The 23,282-nt window shown below is 45.0% G+C and overlaps 1 protein-coding gene across 8 annotated transcripts in view; it reads right to left on the bottom strand.

Moving 5' to 3' along the window:
- LOC122553085 (1-phosphatidylinositol 4,5-bisphosphate phosphodiesterase beta-4) overlaps positions 1 to 23,282 on the bottom strand; it is a 533,291-nt gene that overhangs the window by 272,408 nt on the left and 237,601 nt on the right. The gene's annotated exons all lie outside the window — the stretch shown is intronic.

Genomic DNA, 23,282 nt, shown 5'->3' with positions numbered 1-23,282 from the left:
CTGAGCCACCCATTGGGATACCATTTCTCACTCTTATCCTGTTGTAGCATTGTGCACTTGCACTGGTCACAGTGGAGAGAGGGGAGTGATTTAAAAGGGACCGAAGAGGCAACTTTTTCACATAGAAAGTGGTGTGCATATGGAACTAGCTGGCAGGAGAAATGGTAGAGGTGGGTACAATTACGACATGTAAAAGACATTTGGACAGGTACATGAATAGGAAAGGTTTAGAGGAATAGGAGCCAAACACAGACGAATGGGACTAGTTCTGTTTAGGAAATCTGGTCAGCATAGACACGACAGACCAAGGGTCTGTTTCCATGCTCTGTGATGATGAGTGCCAAAACTTGGAGCACCTCTGAGGAATTCCATTCAGGCTTGAGATTTTGAAATGGATCTCTTTTGACATTAGGGTGGCACGGTGGCTCAGTGGTTAGCACTGCTGCCTCATAGCACCAGGGTCCCAGATTCGATCCCAGCCACGGGCGACTGTCTGTGTGAAGTTTGCACATTCTCCCCGTGACTGTGTGGGTTTCCTCCCACAGTCCAAAGATGTGCAAGTCAAGTGAATTGGCCATGCTAAGTTGCCCATAGTGTTAGGTGTATTAATCAGAGGGAAATGGGTCTGGGTGGGTTACTCTTCAGAGGGTCAGTTTGGACTTGTTGGGCCAAAGGGCCTGTTTCCACACTGTAGGGAATCTAATCTTAAGTGACCACCCCATACAACTGCTCAAGTTCCAGAAAAAAATTGACAGACATGAGGCAGGAATTCCCTTATTACTTGGTTAATTGATTGCATTGTGACAACTAATTATTACACGACTGACTCAGGAAAATGCATTGATTCGCCAGCCCCACGCCTCTTGGGGACACCACAGAAGTGACCAATCTGAGCAAAGCAAACAAAGTCCCCGAGATACTTTCTGATAGGCTCAGGTCAATGGCAAACACTGACCAGGTTCCTGCACTTAACAAGAACAACTGTTTATTACACATAAATAAGTTCAGCCACGGGTAATCAAATCAACTATTAACCTATAACACTGCCAGTTTAAACTCTGACTCTTTTAGTGTCTCTACATAAGCATACAGACATACAAAACAAAATTGATACTGGGGATGGAGGACAAAACACTGGAGAAACACTATTCCATAGCACCAGTCCACAGAACTTTATGAGATATTCCTTTTGGTTCCCAAAATTTGAGAATGAGGGAGCATATTCCAAGATTTTGACCCAGCAACAGTGAAGAAACAATAGATTTCCAGGTCAGGATGGTGAGTGGCTTGGAGGGAAACTTGCAAGAGGTGGTGTTTGAAGTATCTGCTACCATTGTCCTTCTCGACTGAAGTGTTTGAGGGTTTAGAAGATGCTGTCTAAGAATCTTTGGTGAATCTCCACAATGCATTTCATAGATAGCACAAACTGCTGCTACTGAGTGTCAGTGGATAAGTGGATGTTTGTGGATGTTGTATGTGACCCAATATAAATAGATTGCTTAGTAGTACAGAACTTAAACATAACTCAAAAGACTTTCCATCTTGCAGTCATCAGGACTACAGTGCAGGAAATCAAATGGTCCAATCGATCAGCAGCTTCTTTAGATGCGATATAAATTAACGTTCCCTTTCAAAGTTTGATTTCTTGAGTCCCAGTACTGGTGAGTGGAAGATTAAAAGCTTCAACATGGCATTTCTTAGCAATTTTTAGTGTTCAGTATATTATCCTTCCCTCTATTTAAATAAATCCAAATGACATTTTTACTACAAAGTCTTGTAGAAGCACTAGTGACATCATTCTGCGATTAAATATGCATTTGTGCTGAATTGTAAATCAGTCTCCCCAACTATTATTGATTTAGCTCGGTAGGTTCAGTTATGCCTTGCCTTCTGTAAAGTCTAGGGTAGAGAGGGAAGTGTTAAATGTCAAGAGGGGTGCTGGAAAAGCACAGCAAGTCAGGCAGCATCCGAGGAGCAGGAAAATCAACATTTCGGGCAATGAAAGCTCATTCCTGATGAAGGGCTTTTGCCCAAAACATTGATTCTCCTGCTCCTCGAATGCTGCCTGACCTGCTGTGCTTTTCCAGCACCACACTCTCGACTCTAATCTCCAGCATCTGCAGTCCTCCCTTTCGCCTCGGGAAGTGTTAAACAGATTTCAGTAAACCGCATGCAGATGAGAAATAAACTGGAGAAACTATGGGTGGCAATTTCAAAAACTATTTAGTGTTAGCTAAGTAGCTCCAGAGAGTAGGATCCTTGATGCCAGAAATTGGAAGAACATCACGGGGAGCTTGTGAGATGAAAGAATGGTTTTGTGTTTAGGACAATGAAGACAGTCTGGTGGTGCTGACAGTGAGATGTTCATGGAATCATCTCAGTTACGAAGAGGCCCTTGAGCCCATCAAGTCTATACTGCCAAAAAATGCCACTATCGGCACTCATTCCACTTTCCTACAGTAGGCCTATAGCTTTGAACTATTTTTTATTTCAAAAACATACTCATGAAAAATAGTTATGTACATTCATAGTCACTGAAGTAGTTCGGTTCTCTATGTTCTTTAGCATATGGAGAACAAACAAACATTGGAGTTTGATTTTCCCTATAGCTCCCACAAACAACACAAGGCATTTCTTATTTATGCAAGAGATTATTTATTTGAGGCACCAGGAGATTCCAATAACTGAATGGATCCCCATTGTACTTTGGTGCATCCCTCAGCCCATAGTCCTGGATCTTGGAAACTGCCAGGCTGCAACACTCAGTCGAAGTCAACTCCTTGCTCTGGAAGACCGGGCAGACCAAAGAGTGCCTTTCACTGAGTTGATGGTCCTCCAGGCAGTCGATGCTTGTCTCAGTGTATGTCCAGGGAACAGACTGCAGAGCACAGAGCCGCGCATCACAGAGCTGCTCGGGATGAACCTTGACAAAAACCACTACACCTTTCCCCAGACTTCCTTTACAAAGGCACATTCCAGAAGGAGACGCGTGTCAGTCTCCAACTCCACCCGCAACCGCTTTGAGCAGAGCGTTCTGTGGGACAGACTGACTGGCGTACGTGAAGGATCTCACCATAGAGTGGTGTACTCGGCCCGGACAATCACAAAAGCCAACCTCCCATCTATAGAATCCATCTACCAGGCCCGCTGTCAAGGAAAGGCCGCCAGCATTCTCAAAGATCCATCCCACCCTGGCAATGTTTTCTACAACCTCTACCATCGGGGAGAAGGTACAGAAGCCTGAACACATGCACCAGCCGGTTCTGAAACAGTTATTACTCTACTGTTGTTAGAATACTGAATGGACTCACAAACTCTTAACATTCGCCTGTACCTGTGTTTTTGTTTCTGCTGCTGTTTTCCTATTATTTACTATCTATGCTACTTAACTATGTGATCTGCCTGTATTGCTCACAAACAAAGCTTTTCACTGTTCCTCAGTACACATGACGATAAATTCAATTCAATTTACACAGCAAGCCATGTCTTGAGGGCTGGTTCGAAAATGAGGCATTCTGCCAAATATACCTCAAGTGCACATCCATGTCCTTTTTAAACACTGTGAGGCTACCATCCAAGGCAGTGCATTCCAGACCCCCAGCACACTCCGGGTGAAAAAGATTTTTCATCAAATCCCTTCCTGCCTTTCACTTTAAAATTACGCCACCCCTCCTCTCCATTATTGCCCTTGTCCAGTTTTGACACAGAGCAACAATAAAGGGGTCTCAACTGAGCTACTCAAAGGAGTAGCCATGGGCACCCGCATGGGCCCCAGCTATGCCTACCTCTTCGTAGGATATGTGGAACAATCCATCTTCCGCAACTACACTGGCCCCACCCCCCACCTTTTCCTCCGCTACATCGATGACTGTATCGGCGCCGCCTCGTGCTCCCACGAGGAGGTTGAACAGTTCATCCACTTCACCAACAACTTCCACCCCGACCTCAAATTCACCTGGACAGTCTCACATTCCTCCCTCCCCTTCCTCGACCTCTCTATTTCTATCTCAGGCGACCGAATCAACACGGAATCTCTTTCCAATCCTCCCACTTCCTCCAAACAAAAGGAGTAGCCATGGGCACCCGCATGGGCCCCAGCTATGCCTACCTCTTCGTAGGATATGTGGAACAATCCATCTTCCGCAACTACACTGGCCCCAACCCCACCTTTTCCTCCGCTACATCGATGACTGTATCAGCGCCGCCTCGTGCTCCCACGAGGAGGTTGAACAGTTCATCCACTTCACCAACACCTTCCACCCCGACCTCAAATTCACCTGGACAGTCTCAGATTCCTCCCTCCCCTTCCTCGACCTATCTATTTCTACCTCAGGCGACCGAATCAACACGGACATCTACTACAAACCAACCGACTCCCACAGCTACCTGGACTACACCTCCTCCCATCCTGCCCCCTGTAAAAACGCCATCCCATTCTCCCAATTCCTTCGACTCCGCCGCATCTGCTCCCAGGAGGACCAGTTCCAAAAACGCACAACCCAGACGGCCTCCTTCTTCAAGGACCGCAATTTCCCCCCCCGACGTGATCGACGATGCCCTCCACCGCATCTCTTCCACATCCCGCTCCTCCGCCCTTGAACCCCGCCCCTCCAACCGCCACCAGGACAGAACCCCACTGGTCCTCACCTACCACCCCACCAATCTCCATGTACAGCGCATCATCCGCCGTCACTTCCGCCACCTCCAAACAGACCCAGCACCAAGGATATATTTCCCTCCCCTCCCCTATCAGCTGTCCGTAGAGACCACTCCCTCCGCGACTCCCTTGTCAGATCCACACCCCCCACCGACCCAACCACCACTCCCGGCACCTTCCCTTGCAACCGCAGGAGGTGCAACACTTCCGCCCACACCGCCCCTCTCCCAAGTCCCTCCTCCCTACCTTTTATCTTAGCCTGCTGGACAAACTCTCCCCATTCCTGAAGAAGGGCTCATGCCCGAAACGTCAATTCTCCTGTTCCCTGGATGCTGCCTGACCTGCTGCGCTTTTCCAGCAACACATTTCCAGCTCTCAACTGAGTAGGCAAAGGATGGGAGACAGGTCAGCTTTGGGATGCTAATGGCTCGGTCAAAAAGAGCTGGGGCAGGAATTTGGAGGTGAAGTCTGCAAGATATCATTAAGGAAATATCCTTTTCACAAGAGGTTAGTCAGTGGATGGTAAAAGAATGTGGGAGGTGATGACAAGTGAGAAGGGAACTAAAGGTCCACAAATATTCCACTCAACGCAGAGGTGCCACTATTAACACTAATCAATTTCAGCACCGACAGAATGTACAGAAACTACATCTTGATAGAGGTTCTGTAAGTAGTCCACCAATGCTATGGATGCTACAGATTGTGTATTAAAATGCAGAATGAATTTTTTACAGTTACATCGGGGTGGCAAAATCGTGTGAATGAATGACAGAGAGTTTCATTCCATGAAACAGAAAAACTGAGAATCAATGTTTTCTGAAAGCCAAGTGACCAAACTATTTGCATCTATGTCAATGAGGAGTTCTGATAAAGGGTCACTGTTAACTCTGCTTTCTCGTCACACATGCTGCATTTCTCCAGCCACTTTTGTTTCAGACCTCCAGCATTTAAAAGGGACCTGAGGTACAACTTTTTCACGCAGAAAGTGGTGCATGTATGGAATGAGCTGCCGGGAAGATGGTGGAGGCTGGTACAACTACAACATTTAAAAAGGCTTCTGGATTGGTATAAGTAGGAAAGATTTAGAGGGATATGGGCCAAATGCTGGCAAATGGGATTGGATTAATTTAGGATGGACAAGTTGGACAACATGGACAAGTTGGGCTGAAGGGTCTGTTTCTGAGCTGTATCGCTCCATGATTCTATCAACAGTTCTTTGTTCTATTAAACTAGAGTGGTTTTGAAATGAAGAGGGGTTCAAATATCAAGTTGAACCTATTGCTAGTTCTTAATTTCAAGCTCTTTTAATTTGCAAATCAAACCACTTTCAGTCCAGTTCGTAAGGGTTTTTGACAAATGTCAATGAATATCGAAATTAACCTGCTTAATTGTCAGACACAAACATGACCTGGCATTAAAAGGAAGCTTCCGCAAAGAACAAACCACACTGACTAGTAACCCATCTTTTAGTCAAAGTGTCTTTCTCATGCGGCATTAACAGTACTAGCAAATTAAATCATTCAAACTCAGAAATAATTTCTGGCAAAGTAGCAGAGATATAGATAAGGACCCAGTAACATTGTACGGAAGAGACATCATGAAAATACTGGAAAATAAAGAGACATATAAAGCAATTTCAGATAGAATAACAACACAAAAATTATAATAAAAGGAAGAGAGATAAGACACAGACATGTAGGCCTATGCTTTGAGCTTTAATGCTAAGTACATGTTTATGTGTTTTCCCTAATGACTTCTCTATGTAATACACAAAGACGTGCCAGAAGTAATCAAAACAGGGATCGCAGAATTGAGTTAGCTCTAATGCAATTATCTGACTCAAAACACTCATGTCCCAGAGGGTTTCCAGTTTCAGTGCTCCTCCAGCGCACACCTTCAGAGAAACGTGAGCCTCACACACAATGTCGTGCTGGAAGGATTGTAAAGCCAGTTTCACATATGGCCTGCCCTCTAGATCTTGGCACAGTGATTTTGCAAAGTGCATCTGGCAAATGAACATTAACCACTTCAATTTTGTTAAACACAACCTTCATTTGTAAACAGCACTCTAATTTGTTTTGCCTGAACAAAGCCACAAGGAGATGTTGTGTCATCGCATGCATACTTAATCCGAGATGGAAAATTGCTTTAAAAGTAATAACCACAGCGCAGTTTGATCTCTCTGCTTCAACCTTAGGGAAGCTGGTATGGTGATCCAAGCTTTTCCTGCACCTTTTCAAAATACCTGGACAAAAATATCTTTGTGCCAAATTTCCAAATGTTGCACCATAGAGTCATAGCATAAAAAAGACTCTGAGGCTCATCAAGCCTGTGCCAGTCAAAAACAAGCACCTAACCATTGTGACTCAATTTTCCAGCACTTGGCTCATATCCTTGTATGCCTTACATATCTAAATACTTCTTGAATGTTATGAGGATTTCTGCTTATCTTGGCCTCACTGGCGGTGAGATCCACTCACCAGCCTGCCTCAGAAACCTGGGTAATAAGGAAAGACACAGGGGGAGGTAGAGGCCTCTGAAATATAAATGCTAAGATTTCACAGACAGGATGTAAGACAATTGAAAACGTATTTTATTATAAACACTTGGACAGCTTCGTGGATTGAAGGTCCATTTCCATCAGCTCAATTTAATTTAGCACGAGCTACTTCATTGATATTTTGCTTTTTGTAATTAATTTGTGAGGTATAGATATCACTGGCTGGGCCAGCATTTGTTGCCCACCCCTAGTTGACCTTGAGAAGGTGCCTTCTTGTACTGCTGCAGTCCATCTGCTGTGGGGTGGGGTGGCCCACAATACCCTTAGGAAGGGAATTCAAAGGATTTGATCCAGCGACAATGAGGGAACAGCAAAGGATAGTGAGTGACTTCGGGGGAACTCATAGGGGGTGGTGTTCCAATGTATTTGCAGCCCTTGTCCTTCTAGATGGAAGTGGTCATGGGTCTGGAAGGTGCTGTCTGAGGATCTTTGGTGAATTTCTTCAGTCCATTTTGTAGAGAGGGCACACTGCTGCTACTTAGCATCAGTGGTGGAGGGAATGGATTTTTGTGACTGTGATGCCAATCATGGGATCTGCTTTGTCCTGCTGTGTTGAGCTCCTTGAGTGTTATTGGAGCCACACCCATCCAGGCAAGTGGGGAGTATTCCATCACACTTCTGAGTTGTGCCTTGGAGATGGTGGGCAGGCTTTGGGGAGTCTGGAGGTGAGTTATTTCCTGCACCAAACCTAGCCTTTGAACTGCTCTTATAGCCACTGTGTTTATGTGACAATTCCAACCTGGTCAATGGGGACCTCGAGGATGTTGAAGAGAATTCTGTGATAGCAACACATTGAATGTCAAGGGGCAGTGATTAAAATTGTCTCTTATTGCTGGTGGGTCAGACAGCATCCGAGGAGCAGGAAAATCGACGTTTCGGGCAAAAGCCCTTCATCAGGAATAAAGGCAGGAAGCCTCCAGGGTGGAGGTTCCTCGGATGCTGCCTGACCTGCTGTGCTTTTAGATCTCTCTGCAGTCCTCACTTTTGCCTGGTCTTATTGCTGGTGGTCACAGCCTGGCATTTGTGTGGCGCGAATGTTACCTGCCACTTTCAGCCCAAGGCTGGATATTAGGAGAAAGTGAGGACTACAGATGCTGGAGATCAGAATCGAGTGTGTGCTCCTGGAAAAGCACAGCAGGTCAGGCAGCATCCTCGGAGCAGGTGAGTTGACGTTTTGGGCATAAGCACTTCATCAGGAATGAGGTTGCCCGGATCATACATGATGAAGCCAATGGAACTGCATGGTGGAGGAGGAAATAGCTTGAGCCACTTTGGCCATTTTAAACTTGGGTGTGTGAGTATGGTGCAAGAGAAATAGCATGTCATACCAAGAGGGCTTTCTTAAATGAGTAGCTCAAAGGAACAGCATCATGACCATCATCTTTCGCCCCGTTGATGGGTATTAGCATACTTTTGACTTAAATTGCTGGTCAATGTACTCAATGTCAGTGTGAAATGCTGACTGTCAATGAATATATCAACAGGCGACACAGTGGGTCATTGGTTAGCACTGCTGCCTCACAGCGTCAGGTTCGATTCTAGCCTTGGGCAACTGTCTGTGTGGAGTTTGCACATTCTCCCCGTGTCTGTGTGGGTTTCCTCCGGATGCTTCGGTTTCCTCCCACAGTCCAAAGATATGCAGGTTTGGTGAATTGGCCATGATAAATTGCCAAAAGTGTCCAGGGATGTGTAGGTTAGGTACATTAGTCAGGGGTAAATGTAGAGGAATGGGTTTGGGTGGGATGGTCGATGTGGATCTGTGGGGCCGAAGGGCCTATGTCCACACTGTGGGGATTCTATATAGTTCCCATGTATATTTATGCACAGATGCAGTTTGCATTGCGTTCTCCAATCTAAAGTGGCTCTGCTCCATTTACAGCCAGGCATTATCACATTTGCCCGCAAAGTGCACACAACATTTGCATGGGTTTGGAAATGTATGCAGATTAGCCACAGCAAACTACAATCAGTTAGTGTTTCCACAGTGCGAGCAAGAACAAATGAGAAAGATACTGGGCCTGTCATAGAGAGACGGCTGCCCCGGAATGAAGACGGCATGGCAAAAACCAAGGGTATCAAAACACCTAACTTGGATAAACACAATGGACATCTGAGCTACAAAGGATGTTAAGACATTAGCCCCATTTATTATAGGACATGGTAACAATGCCAATTGCTCTTCAGTTAAATAGATAACAGAAGGATTTACTTTGGTTATTGAATAGACTGTTACATGATACAGAATCGGAAACCAAGCTGATGACATTTCTAATGTTAATGGTGTTCTTCCTATTGCTCTTTCACAGAAACATTGTTAATCCTGTTCAAACAATTGGAGAATTTCATAAAACACATTAAAACATTAACCAATAGTGTCACAGATTATGACTGCAACACCCAAGCACTGAAATGTTATCAAGCACAAAGTTCAATAGATTGCACATTCATAGATTTTTTTTCAGGTGATTTTGCAAAGCAATGCTGAGCACCACTTGTGAAAAGAACAAATGTGATGCTACCATCTTCCACAAATTCATAGAGTGGAACTCCTTCCCGCAAGCCAAAGGATATGGATTTCAGAATTTTGTTCTTGTAAGGTACACATTGGAACAGTGACTTCAATCATTTTGACTCTACATGAAAGACTGACAGCAAGCGCCAAGTGTTTAAATGCCACTAGTCTCCCCCTAGTATTCCTGCCTCACTGTTATTTTTGAAGAGCCGAATTTGTAGATGGGGCGGGGTGGTGGAGTCAGCAGTGATATGTAGCCGACCAAGCCCCCTAATGGGCGATTCAATAGGTGGATGCTAACTGGAATGTTCCAGTCAGCTGTTGGACCCAGGCTGATGCCTAGTCCTGAGTAGGTGAATGGAGGTGACCTCCCAGGGACAGAACAGTGGAGAACGCGTCATGTAACATTCATTATGCATCCCTCTCCCCCACATCCTGCAGCCGCAATTGTCCAGGGCTATGGTCAGGCAGCTGTCTGTAAACTCTTTTTATTTCTGTAACGTCTTCTGGGGCAAGACAGCGATGGCCTCTCTTGAGCCTACCTACCTCAGCACCTCCCATCTCTGGTAGTGAATTGCCAAAGCATCAGAGTCAGATGATCTTCTTCTTGTCTCCTGCTTTGGGAGCCCACCCTCCACTGTTACTTAGATAAGACTCCTGGTGGGGGGGGGAGGTAGGGGGGCAACAGCTTATTAACTGGGCACCTCCTCAAAAATCTCCCTCTGCGTCCCAACACTGAGCTGTGAAGGCTATGGACCTGAAATTCCTCCCAAGAGCAGGACTGGAACCCAAGGCCAAAGATTCTGCCCTGAATGTGTGTCAATGACATAGCAAATGACATCGCCTTTCAACTCAAATAACTATTATAAGCTTGTGAAACAAGTCTTAGGCCAGAGTAATTTTCTCACCAAAATCCAATATGAGTTTTCAAGTAAAGAAACACATTTTAAAGTGCACCTGCCTCAGTCACTCAGCCCAATGTAAAATCCCAGGAAAAGTACACAGCAGATGGTGGTGTTTTTTCACTGACTGGAATATCACGTCCACTGAAATGTAAGAAAATATCGGCACATGTGCAAAACAGAAAGCAAACCACTTATCTGAGCAATACCTCATGACACAAAACATTTCAAAACACAAGGCATACCAGTAAGGAAGTTAGACATCAATCTGGGAATAATCATAGAATGGCAAAAACCAAGGGTATCAAAACACCTAACTTGGATAAACACAATACCTCATGACACAAAACATTTCAAAACACAAGGCATACCAGTAAGGAAGTTAGACATCAATCTGGGAATAATCATAGAATGAGCAAATTCCATGGATATTTAAAAAAGGTTATAAACAATAATCTGTCATGTAAGCCCCAAAGTATAAATGAAAGGATTACAATTGCAGTTGACCAAGACAGCAAAACAAATATTTCATTTGCCACGGCTAAATTATTTCTCTATAATGATTCTCTGTCAAACACAATCACTAACAGTCACAATGTCTTATACTTTACAGGGAATTGGTATTCCTCACCTTAATTATAACACTGTTCTGCCAAAGATGTAAAAATTAAGTACGGCTGGTAAGTTTGCTGCATTCTGAATTTCTGAATTCTGCCAGGCTACTTCAATGTTCCTTTCAGATTAACACAATCATACGTTGGTGCTACATGGTTAATAATCTGTAATCAGTACATAGTGCTGAAGGATCAACAGCACTTTACTGCTGTTGCCAGAACAAGATGAGGATGGGTACTTTAACCATCTTAGTTCATCAGACCAGAAAGATCCTAAAGTCCCATTGGAACTGCATACAATTGTTTGTTAATTGAGTCCAGGAATTCCAAATGTGTTGCATTCCCCAATATCTATTCTACGTTTCATTCAAGCAACGTGTACAAATTCCCTGTCAATAGTCCGGCGTTCCAACAGTGACTACACCACAATATATTCCACGGTCGACATGTGTTTATGGAAGTGCTCTAAGACTGTGAAAGATGCATCAATTATCATTTTCTACACCTGCCATTTACATTCTGAATATGCATTAACTTGAATTATAATCTCAATTTATTTTACAAGGATTTCTCAGATTCGTCTATTTCATAAAGTTTCCTGGCTGAAACCCTCTATAAGGTCAATTCGCAGATGCCAACCACACCTCATAGACGCCTACAATGTCACATTTTTACAGTTAATCCTAATATATTTGGCACAGTGGCTCAGTGGTTAGCACTGCTGCCTCAGAGAGCCTGGTTCGATTCCAAACTCGGGCGACTGTCTGTGTGGTATTTGCACATTCTCCCTGTGTCTGCGTGGGTTTCCTCCCACAATCCAAAGATGTGCAGATTAGGGTGGATTGGCCATGCTAAATTACCCATAGTGTTCAGGGATGTGTATGTTAGGTGCATAAGTCAGGGTAGGGGAATAGGTTTGGGTGGGTTACTCTTCAGAGGCTCGGTGTGGACTTGTTGGGATAAAGGCATTCAGTGATTTTAATATTCAGGCTTCTACCAATAGTACTTCATCACAATGTTTCTTCCTCCCTGGTCATCACCAATTAAATGCATTTTTGGGAATAACAGAATGAAACATGATGCTGAAGGTGTAATTTGACCAGGAAGCTATGATGTCAAGGCATGACATTGCTGGCTTCACCTGTTTGGTGGATTATTCGATTAACTCTGTTAATTGCTGGTCTACATTGAACGGGGCATGCTGAACATAATGTTGACTCATCAGGTGAACATTTAACTTGACACTTTCAACAACATTGCTGGATTACACCATGTCATCCAATTAGACTATCCATGTGGCTTGTGGGTATTACAGATGCTGGAGACCAGAGTCGAGAGTGTGGTGCGAGAAAAGCACAACAGGTCAGGCAGCATTCGAGGAGGAGGAGAATCGACGTTTCGGGCAAAAGCCCTTCATCAGCAACGAGAACTATCCATGTGACTTCTTCAGACTTGCCTGCATTACCTTTCACCTCACACACACCAACAAAATCAGAAACTCCTGGGAAAGTTCAGGAGGTCTGGCAGCATCTGCGGAGAGGAAGCTTTCTTCAGAACCTTCTTCAGTGACCCATCTTCAGAACTGATAGATTGGTAAGTATGCTAGAGAAGGAGTGAGGTGGGGGAGGGGGGATCGCAAGGGCAATCAACAGGTGGAGGTGGAGCCTGGACTGAGAGAAAAACAGCTGGGCAGGCAAGGAATGTGTGAAAGCCAGCCAGGGAGAAGAATAACTGCTAATGGCTGACAATCGATTGTTTGTGGTAGCAGGTCATGTGACGACAGGGCCAGGGCTGTGGGGTTTGGTGTAAGGACGTGGGAAAAGAGGCTCAGGCCCTACTTGATATTGAGTCTGGAAGGTTGCAGAGTTCCCAAGTGATAAATGAAGTGCTGATCTTCCAGCCTGTGCTGAGCTTTGCTTGAATCAGGTGCTCAGAGGCAGGAACATTATCCACTATGTAGCAGAAATTAAGTCAATAATTTTTTATCAAATCTATTTGCGGGATGTGGGCATGACTAGCTTGGCCAACAGCTGTTGCCCATCCTTAATTTAGGGTCAACCACATTGCTGTGGATCGGGTGTCACATGTTAGCCAGACCAGGTAAGGACAGCAGATTTCCCTCCCTGAACAGCATTAGCAACTCAGGTGGGTTTTTTTATAACAATCAGCACAATTACCCCTGACTTGCTGCTTTCTATTGCAGCTTTCCTTACCCCTACTGCACTGAATTCAAACTTCACAAATAGCCATGGCGAGATTCTAGCCCATGTCACTAAAGCATTAGCCTGAGGCTTCTGGATTACCAACACAGCACCAGCTTCCTCAAATGGACTGAAACTCAAAACGAGCGAGCTGGTTACATTACCAGTTAAAAAGAAACAAGACAGAATGATTGCAGCTGGGTTCCGTAGATCTTTATCTCCTTTGCAAAAGCAATTTACGCCAAGCCTTATTTCCAACAATCCTCACTGCCTGAGTTTTTTTGTTAACTGAGTTTTTCTGATAACAATCAGATCACATGAGGTAGCAGCAACTTCCTCACGGCTATGTATTTCATCAATACCATTTTTGTTCAGTTATTCATCAATATCAATCCAAACGGAAGTTCTGAAGAAGAGTAATAGAGATGTACAGCATGGAGACAGACCCTTCGGTCCAACCCGTCCATGCCGACCAGATATCCCAACACAATCTAGTACCACCTGCCAGCATGCAGCCCATATCCCTCCAAACCCTTCCTATTCATATACCCATCCAAATGCCTCTTAAATGTTGCAATTCTACTAGCCTCCACCACATCCTCTGGCAGCTCATTCCATACACGTACCACCCTCTGTGTGAAAAAGTTGTCCCTTAGGTCTCTTTTATATCTTTCCTCTCTCACCTTAAACCTATGCCCTCTAGTTCTGGACTCCCCAACCCCAGGGAAAAGACTTTGTCTATTTATCCTATCCATGCCCCTCATAATTTTGTAAACCTCTATAAGGTCACCTCTCAGCCTCCGACACTCCAGGGAAAACAGCCCCAGCCTGTTCAGCCTCTCCCTATAGCTCAAATTCTCCAACTCTGGCAACATCCTTGTAAATCATATTGGACTCAAAGTGTGAACTCTGTTTCTCTCTGCATAGATACTGCCAGACCTGTTTAGCTTCTCCAGCATTTTCTGCTTTTATTTCAGATCTCCAGCATCCAGAGTGGTTTGCTCTTGTTATAATGGAAAGTAGTCACTCAATTTCAACAGACACTTTGATTTTTTTTCCCCAAAGCAAATTCAAAGTAAAACTGTGAATACTGTCAATTCACCTCTCGTACAAGGCCAGGAAGCAGCCAAAATCACTTCTGGCATTTCAGTAACAGTATTCAGTGCAGGTACAGGCTGTATTATGATATTGGATTACTAATTATAGCTATCTTTCTTCCTTTGTCATCACACTGAATTGCAATGGAACTCAAATCCGATGTCAGCTGGAACATTTGAGGAGATTACAAATGATGAGCCCTTCCTGATGATGTGCATTGTCTGTGGCAAGACGAGCAAGATCTAGATGTAGCTGGCTGCATTTGGCATGATGTTTTGCAAAGGCCTCAGGTCCTAGAAGATTAATCTCCAATAAAGTTCTCACTTTAGCAGATCTAGTGCAGCACCCTTTCCATCATGGCTTACTCAACATGATTCACAAGGCACCATCAAACAGCAGCTTTGCTGGCAAAAGCAATTGTCCTCAAAACACACAAAGCTTTCTTGACCTACCACCCATACTGATAGCGCAGTCTTCCACTTACGTACCACCACTTCAGCAAAGAGGTATTTCTGTAAGAAATGCGAGTGAAAACAGAGTAGGTCTCCAGTTGTCAGCCTCAGTCAAAGCGAGTGGGGAATCAGAATCACCTCATATTGTGCCCAATGTCCAGGTGCTGCTCCCTACTGGAGCACAGCAGAAATGAATGTATTTCTTGGTATGTTTTTGAGACACGCTACCAATTGATGTCCTGTTCAAGGCAATTCGTGTACTTTTCTTCAATGCAAGTAGAGATGCCATGTCAGTTAGAATTATCAACAATGGGAGATTGGCCTTCACTGATGACAAGCATGTGATCTGCATCCACAAGGAGGGGATGGCATGCTCTAAACAACTCAGGGATCTGGGAACATGGCCTCCCCCTTCCACTTCAGGGAAGACTGGAAAGGCGCTATGGGACTTGGGTAACTGCGGTATGTATTCCAGAATGCAATCAAAATAAGAAGGGTCTTGGAATGTTGGAATGTTTCGTTGGATTTGGGATTTCTAGAGATAGGAACATAAGAACTAGGAGCAGGAGTAGGCCATCTGGCCCATCAAGCCCATTGCGCCATTCAATAAGATCATGGCTGATCTTTTGGTGGACTTACCCACCCAAAAACCATAACCCTTAATTACTTTACTTTTCAACAATCTATCTTTACCTTTAAAACATTCAACGAGATAGCCTCAACTGCTTCAATGCTTACAAGCAGAAGGCTGGAGGAACACAGCTCAGGAGGTGGAGAAGTCGACGTTTCGGGTATAACCCTTCTTCAGGAATGCAACCCTTTGCGTGAAGAAGTTGCTCCTTAACTCAGTCCTAAATCTGATCCCCTTTATTTTCAGTCTAGGTCTGGTGGTGATGGCCAACCTTCTGCTTTCCTCAATCTTTTTAAGAAGAAAGCAGGTATTCAGCCACAGCCTCCAAGCTTTGTGCTTGCCTGCAGCTTAAACCAAACTCTACCTGTTAGACAACAGCACAGGTAGCGCAGGCCAAACCAGCATCCATATAGGACTGAGGTCCCAGGCCGCAATGGAAGAACCACCAGAAGTGAGGAGGAAGCTTGTGAACTCCAACAACTTGACCTGGCAGATGTTGCTCAGTGGTTAGCACTGCTGCCTTACAGCGCCAGGGACCCAGGTTCGATTCCAGCCTCGGGTGACTGCGTGGAGTTTGCACGTTCTCCCCGTGTCTGCATGTGTTTCCTCCGGGTACTCCGGTTTCTTCCCACAGTCCAAAGATGTCCAGGTTAGGTGGATAGGCCATGCTAAATTGCCCATAGTGTTCAGGGATGCGTAGGTTAGGTGCATTAGTCAGGGGTTAAATGTAGAGTAGAAAGTGAGGTCTGCAGATGCTGGAGATCAGAGGGCTGAAGAAGGGCTTATGCCCGAAACGTCGATTCTCCTGTTCCCTGGATGCTGCCTGACCTGCTGCACTTTTCCAGCAACACATTTTCAGCTTAAATGTAAAGTAATAGGGGAATGGGTCTGGGTGGGTTACTCTTTGGATGGTCGGTGTGGTCTTGATGGGCTGAAGGGCCTTTTTCCACATTGTGGGGATTCTATGTAATGGGTGCTACTGGTGCCCTGTCCAATGTAGAGTCATTTGGTGACAACTGTTCAGGAAAGTGCCCTCAGGAAAGTATCGACAGATTCAAGATCTGCTTCTTCCCTGCTGTTGTCAAGTTTATGAGATTAATCTTCCAGCCTTCTACTGGCTAGGAAGGGTCAAAAAAAGCGTGTGTGTGGACGGGGCTGGAGGGAGGAGGGGAAGAGGAGAAAGGAAACAGAAAAAAGCTGCAAAGTAGAGCTGTCATAGCAGCTGCCAGGAAAGTGGGCACACATCCATTCCAGTTATATTCTCTCCTGCTGGGCAGAAGATACAAGAGTTTGAAAAGATGTACCGACAGATTCAAGAACAGCTTCTTCCCTGATTTTGTCAAGTTTATGAATGAACCTCTCATACATTAGAGTTGATATTTCTCCGCACCTTCTCTGCAGCTGTAACATTATATTTTGCATTCTGTTCTTTTACCCTGGTGTTCTTATGTAAGGTCTGATCTGCCTGGACAGCACACAAAACAATGCGTTTCAGTGTGTCTTGGTACATGTGACAATAGTTGAAACTTTATTGCTGGAACAGCACAGCAGGTCAGGCAGCATCCAGGGAACAGGAGATTCGACGTTTCGGGCACAGGCCCTTCTTCAGGAATGAGCAGAGAGTGTTCAGCAGGAGAAGATAAAAGGTAGGGAAGAGGGACTTGGAGGAGGGGCGTTGGAAATGTGATAGGTGGAAAGAGGTCAAGGTGAGGGTGATAGGTCGGAGTAGGATGGACCATCCTACTCCGACCTATCACCCTCACCTTGACCTCTTTCCACCTATCACATTTCCTGAAGAAGGGCCTGTGCCCGAAACGTCGAATCTCCTGTTCCCTGGATGCTGCCTGACCTGCTGTGCTGTTCCAGCAATAAAGTTTCAACTTTGATCTCCAGCATCTGCAGACCTCACTTTCTCCTCGAACATGTGACAATAATAAATCAAATCAAACCAAATCACAGCCGTACCAAAGGGCATGGCAGTCAGCACACACTGGCTGAACAACCAGAATCCTGAGGAGATTCACATGGTTTTGCTTAAAGGGAAGTACATGGTGCCTGATGTTTTACCTAAAGGATGGCTTAAAGGCTTTATAAATCCCAAAAGGGTATCCTATCACTTGAGTTTGTCCACGAGGCATGCGAGAATCATACAATGTCAGTCATCTTCTTAACATGAGCACAGGCTGCATACTGACTCTTGATGTCCTTCCCTTCAGCAACCTGACAGTAGCCACAGGCAAAACAGCTCAGCGACTGTTTCTGAAAGGAGAAGACACAAACCTGCGTGACTCTCATCTCGGGAAGCAAGGCCTGATTTTATACTCCTCCGCAATTTAAGCTTCACCTTCTCTATCACAGGATAGTGGAGCACACCGAGAGGGGTCTGTGTTGTCTATTTCCTCCAGTCTCCAATGCCCATTCATCCCCCAACAGCGAGAGTGCATGGAGGGATCCTGTCACAGAAAGAAGGGCTCCCCTGGGCAACTGTAAAGCTATTCCAAGCACTTAGGTTCCCAGCACTGCTACAGATTCTCAGCAAAACGTCTCAGAAACTGTCACAGTGTTTGGCATGATGGCAGGGGAGTGTTCTTTTAACTAACCTTTACGAGGTCCTGCTTGTGGCTGGTTCAGGACACTGCATTTTTAAAAGGGCAGATTGATACAAAGATGCCAGTCGGATGTCAGCTGACACCTTTGGACATCTATTTGCAAGGCCCCCCAACTCCTTTCTGGCAGGGATTAATAGTCACACAATTTGAATCGCACTTAAGTGAGCAGAACAAGTTGCCCCCCCCGCGTTACACTGGCATTTCCTGAGCTAGGACTGTGTCACAGACTCCGATTACTGCAGGAAGAGGCCATTCAGCCCACCAAGTCTGCACTGACCCTCCAAGAGGCATTCCACTCCGGCCCTCACCACCTCCAAAACCCTGCCTGGGGTTTATACCATGGCCGATCCATCCTAACCTGCACATCTTCGGACTGTGGGAGGAAACCAGAGTACCTGGAGGAAACCCACTCAGACATGGGGAGAATGTACAACTCCACACAGACAGTTGCCCGAGGCTGGAATCGAACCCAGGTCCCTGGCGCTGTGAGGCAGCAGTGCTGACAGCTGAGGCACGCTGTGCCAAAGACAAGGGACCCAAAAGCAGCAAGACGGAATTGCACTCCCTCTCCCCCATATCTCTCTCTATGAAGAGAAACCACATGTCCAAAACGGCATTTGCCACACATGCTGGAAGCCATTTTAACATCAGGCTTCTCTGTCCTTGCTGATGGGAAAGTACAGGAGGGGAGAAAATGAACAAAGATGTGTTGAAAAAGCAGAGTAGATTAATCCATAGCTCTTTCAAAAAAGCTGGTAGGGTAATAGGCTTCTGAAAAGGGGTGTAGAAATAAGGTGGGAATTTAATGGGAAGTTGATGGCCTAATGGTGTTACCACCAGACTATGAATCTAGACACTCAGATAAGGTCTTCCCATAGCAGATGATAGAACTTGAATTCAACAGAAATCTGGGATTAAGAGTCGAATGATGACCATGAAGCCACTGCTGATTGTCGGGATAAGCCCATCTGGTTCACTCATATCCTTGAGGGAAGGAAATCTGCCATCCTCACTACTCAAAGTACAAGGGATTCAGAGGGACATAGGCCAAATGCTGGCAAATGGCATAGATTTATTTAGGATATCTGCTCGGCATGGACGAGGTGGACCGAAGGATATGTTTTGGTGCTGTACAACTCTATGACTCTACCCTGGCCTACATGTGACTCCAGACTCGCAGCACTGTGGCTAACACTCAACTGACTTCTGGGCACTTAGGAATGGCCAATAAACATTGGTCTGGCCAGTGACATCCATCTCCCATGAATTAATTAAAACAAAAATGTTACTGGATCTGGATGTAGGTTTGCTCACTGAGCTGGAAGGTTCATATTGAGGCATTTCATCATCATACTAGTTAACATCTTCAATTGAGCCTCTGGTGAAGCCTTCATTCGGAAGCTCACTGAAGATGTTACCTCGTATGATGATGAAATGTCTGAAAACGAACCTTCCAGCTCAGTGAGCAAACCTACATCCAGAATCTCAACCTGAGCTACAACTCTTCTCAAAGCTCGCTGTTACTAGATCTGTAAAAGAGGCCCAGACCCAAGCTGTGGTGATATGGGTTCAAATGCTAGCACAGCAGCTGGGGAACTGAAACTCAATCAACTAAATAAGATTTACAACAAAAAAAACGCTTGGATCATTAATGCTGACGATGAAACTGTTGTCGTGTGGAAAAATCCTGACGGCGTTTAGGGAAGGTAATGAGGCATCCTTCCCAGGTCTGGCTTGGTTCACAGCCACACTGTGGACAAAGGGGTATTTGAGAAGGCAGCTCACCACCATCTCTGAAGGGCAATTAGGGGTACCTCACTAGTAATGCCCATAACAAGTGAATGGAAAAAAATGCCAGTGGAAAGCTAATCTGTTCGTAGATGGCGTAGCCATGTTCAGATTATGGAATCCCTCCAGTATGGAGGCAGGCCATTCAGCCCATCAATTTCATAGCAACCCTCTGAAGAACATACCATCTACCTATAACCCTGCATATCCCATGGCTAATCCACCTAACCTGCATATCTTTGGACTGTGAGAAAAAACTGAGGCACCCGGAGAAAACTCACACAGACAGAGGGAGAATGTACAAGCTCCACACAGGCAGTCGCCCGGAGGATAGACTTAAATCCAGGGCCCTGGCACTGGGAGACAGCAGTGTTAACCACTGACCCACCTGCACTGCGATCCCAATATTTGAGTTAATGCACCTTTAATTGGTAATTCCACATTGCGCTTATCAAATGCCTCCCTTTCAATGTTATTTTAAATGTGAATTAGAACAGTAGAAAATGCAAAATGAGAGCGATCGAGAGCCAGCAATTACAACAACTCGTACACTGACTTTCACACAACAGACTAGCACTGGTCTGGCTTGTTAAAATATCACCCTGTATATTTATAATCCATAGGCGAGTGCACATTATTTATAGCTGGGCAAGAATTTCCAATTATAACTTTCCGAGATTAATTCGATGCTCATCACCCTTTGAAAACAGGCTTTTAAGTTTTAAGCACTAATCAATGTAGTCAAATCGATAAAAAGCACAAGCACACACATTGTTCAGATGAGTGAGTGTCCATATCAGTTTGCTTTCAAAGTACAACCCTCCCTTCATGGTAAAAACTGAATGGTATCTTGAGGTAAGCCCATAATTTAGATGGTAAAAATGACAGTACAATGATGAAGTGTCCCTTGTGTGATGATTTATTTGCGATAATTGTTGCTTTGGTTTGTGATCATTTCCAAAACATTTGGCAGCCTATTGCCAATATCTTGCTTTCACTGAATGGTGTTACTATTGTAATTTGGAGGTGCCGGTGTTGGACTGGGGTGTACAAAGTTAAAAATCACACAACACCAGGTTATAGTCCAACAGGTTTATTTGGAAGCACTAGCTTTCACAGCGCTGCTCCTTCAGTTTAATTTCAATTGTAGTAATTGGAATTAGGGCAGCCGGGTGGACCTCACAGAATATGAGTTCCCTGATTGGGGCTTTTAACTTGGCCCAATCAGGGAACTTTGGCTGACAGATACAAACAGGAGTGTCAGAGATTCTGCTCACACTCGGAGCCAGATTTGAGCTAGCTGGGCGATTGTCATGTAGGATACACGTATAGATGAAAGGTGACTTGATGATGGGATACCAGTCCCCGTAGAGTTATTTCAACAATTGTCAAGGCAGGGGAGAATTTGCATAAAATATTATCAATCTGCAGCTAATTAAAACATTAGATTAGATTAGATTAGATTACACTACATTACATTACAGTGTGGTAACAGGCCCTTCGGTCCAACAAGTCCACACCGACCTGCGAAGCGCAACCCACCCATACCCCTACATTTACCCCTTCACCTAACACTATGGGCAATTTAGCATGGCCAATTTACCTAACCTGCACATCTTTGGACTGTGGGAGGAAACCGGAGCACCCGGAGGAAACCCACGCAGACAAGGGGAGAACGTGCATACTCCACACAGTCAGTCGCCTGAGTCGGGAATTGAACCCGGATCTCTGGCGCTGTGAGGCAGCAGTGCTAACCACTGTGCCACCGTGCCGCCCAAAAACAAAGCCACATGACGGCAACTTTGCCAAATATTCAGACAGTGTATTAAATGGGGGCCCCCAATGTGTTATCTGAATCAACCATTAACTACCTACAGAAGTGATTTTGCCTGCTGGTATCACAGTTAGAGATAATTTTAATCAGCCTGATCAGATTTATTATGACATACCTCTGGAGTAAGTGGGACTTTGAACCCAGGCTCCTGGCTTATAGATAGGGACATTACTGCTGCCTGTTCAAAGACAATTGCTAAGTCAAAAAAAAACAATCTGATCCATAGCGATTAAAAATTCATTGAAATCTGCCGGCATTGTCACAAATATTCAGCGTACATTACAAGACTCAACTTTACCTAACACTGACTGATTTCCATTTAAAATTTATTGTTGCAAGCAGCTGTTTGAACAAGCTAACAAAATGAGTGTTTAATATCGTTATAAAAGATGGATCACTCTCAAACTGGTGTTCCTCAAAGTCCAGCCGAGACTTATAGGAATGCCAGCAATCATTGGTCTGAATGTCAAGTATGGTTCAAGTTTATTTGGCTTGAAGTTTTCTGTTGGAATTTGCCTTCAAAGCTTAAAAATTCTGTGAAACTTTAACATAGAATAATAGATTCCCTACAGTGTGGAAACGGGCCCTTCGGCTCAACAAGTCCACACTGACCCTCCGAAGAGTAACCATTCCAAACCCCTTCCCCTTACTCTATTGCTCTACATTTACCCCTTACTGACGTACTTAATCTACACAACCCTGGACACTATGGGCAATTTAGCACGGCCACTTCACCTAACCTGCACATCTTCAGATCTTTACATTACAAAGCAGTCTGTGAAGTTGAAGGGAATTAAAATTAAACCCTCTCCCGGTAAGAATCCATTGGGTAATTGCCTGTGTCACAGGTTTGTTTGCACTACTCTGTCTCTCAGTGTGGTGCCTCCCTGTGGATGCACCAGATGTTCCACCAACTCCCTTCTCACCCAGCCCTTCAAAGTGGCAAAGGTGAAACCTCAGATTTCAGAAATCATAGGATGTCATTCATTGTTGAAAACGATTGCATCCATCATCAAAAGTAAGGAAATTGAGCCAGGAAGCGAACTGGGGAGCCAATTTGCTACATTCCAACTGTGTCCTCAAGTTCAACAGGTAGACACAGGAGTGGTAGAAATGGCCGCTGTCATTCTCTGATTGTGCCCGATTGGATACCTTGATGCTGCTTGCCAGTCAGACCTTCAGAAATATGATCCATGTCTCTTGGGGGAAGACAAACTGCAAAGGCACAAGCCGGGGTTGACAGGGGCCAGAGGTATTTTTTGTGGAGGTTGGAGGAGCAGGACCTCTGGACCCCCGGCATTGTAGCTGCCGTAATGTCAGAGATGTCAAGGCCAACACAGGGCACATCTCCTCCTTATCTTCCCTGGGAAGAGCCTGAGGACAATTCCAGAGTCGCTCCAGCAGCTTTTGGCTGCTCAGTGCTT

Source organism: Chiloscyllium plagiosum, chromosome 9, assembly GCF_004010195.1.
Source record: "Chiloscyllium plagiosum isolate BGI_BamShark_2017 chromosome 9, ASM401019v2, whole genome shotgun sequence".
Taxonomy (NCBI): Eukaryota; Metazoa; Chordata; class Chondrichthyes; order Orectolobiformes; family Hemiscylliidae; genus Chiloscyllium; species Chiloscyllium plagiosum.
The sequence above is the reverse complement of the archived record's forward strand: the minus strand, read 5'-3'. Positions and strand labels throughout refer to the sequence as shown.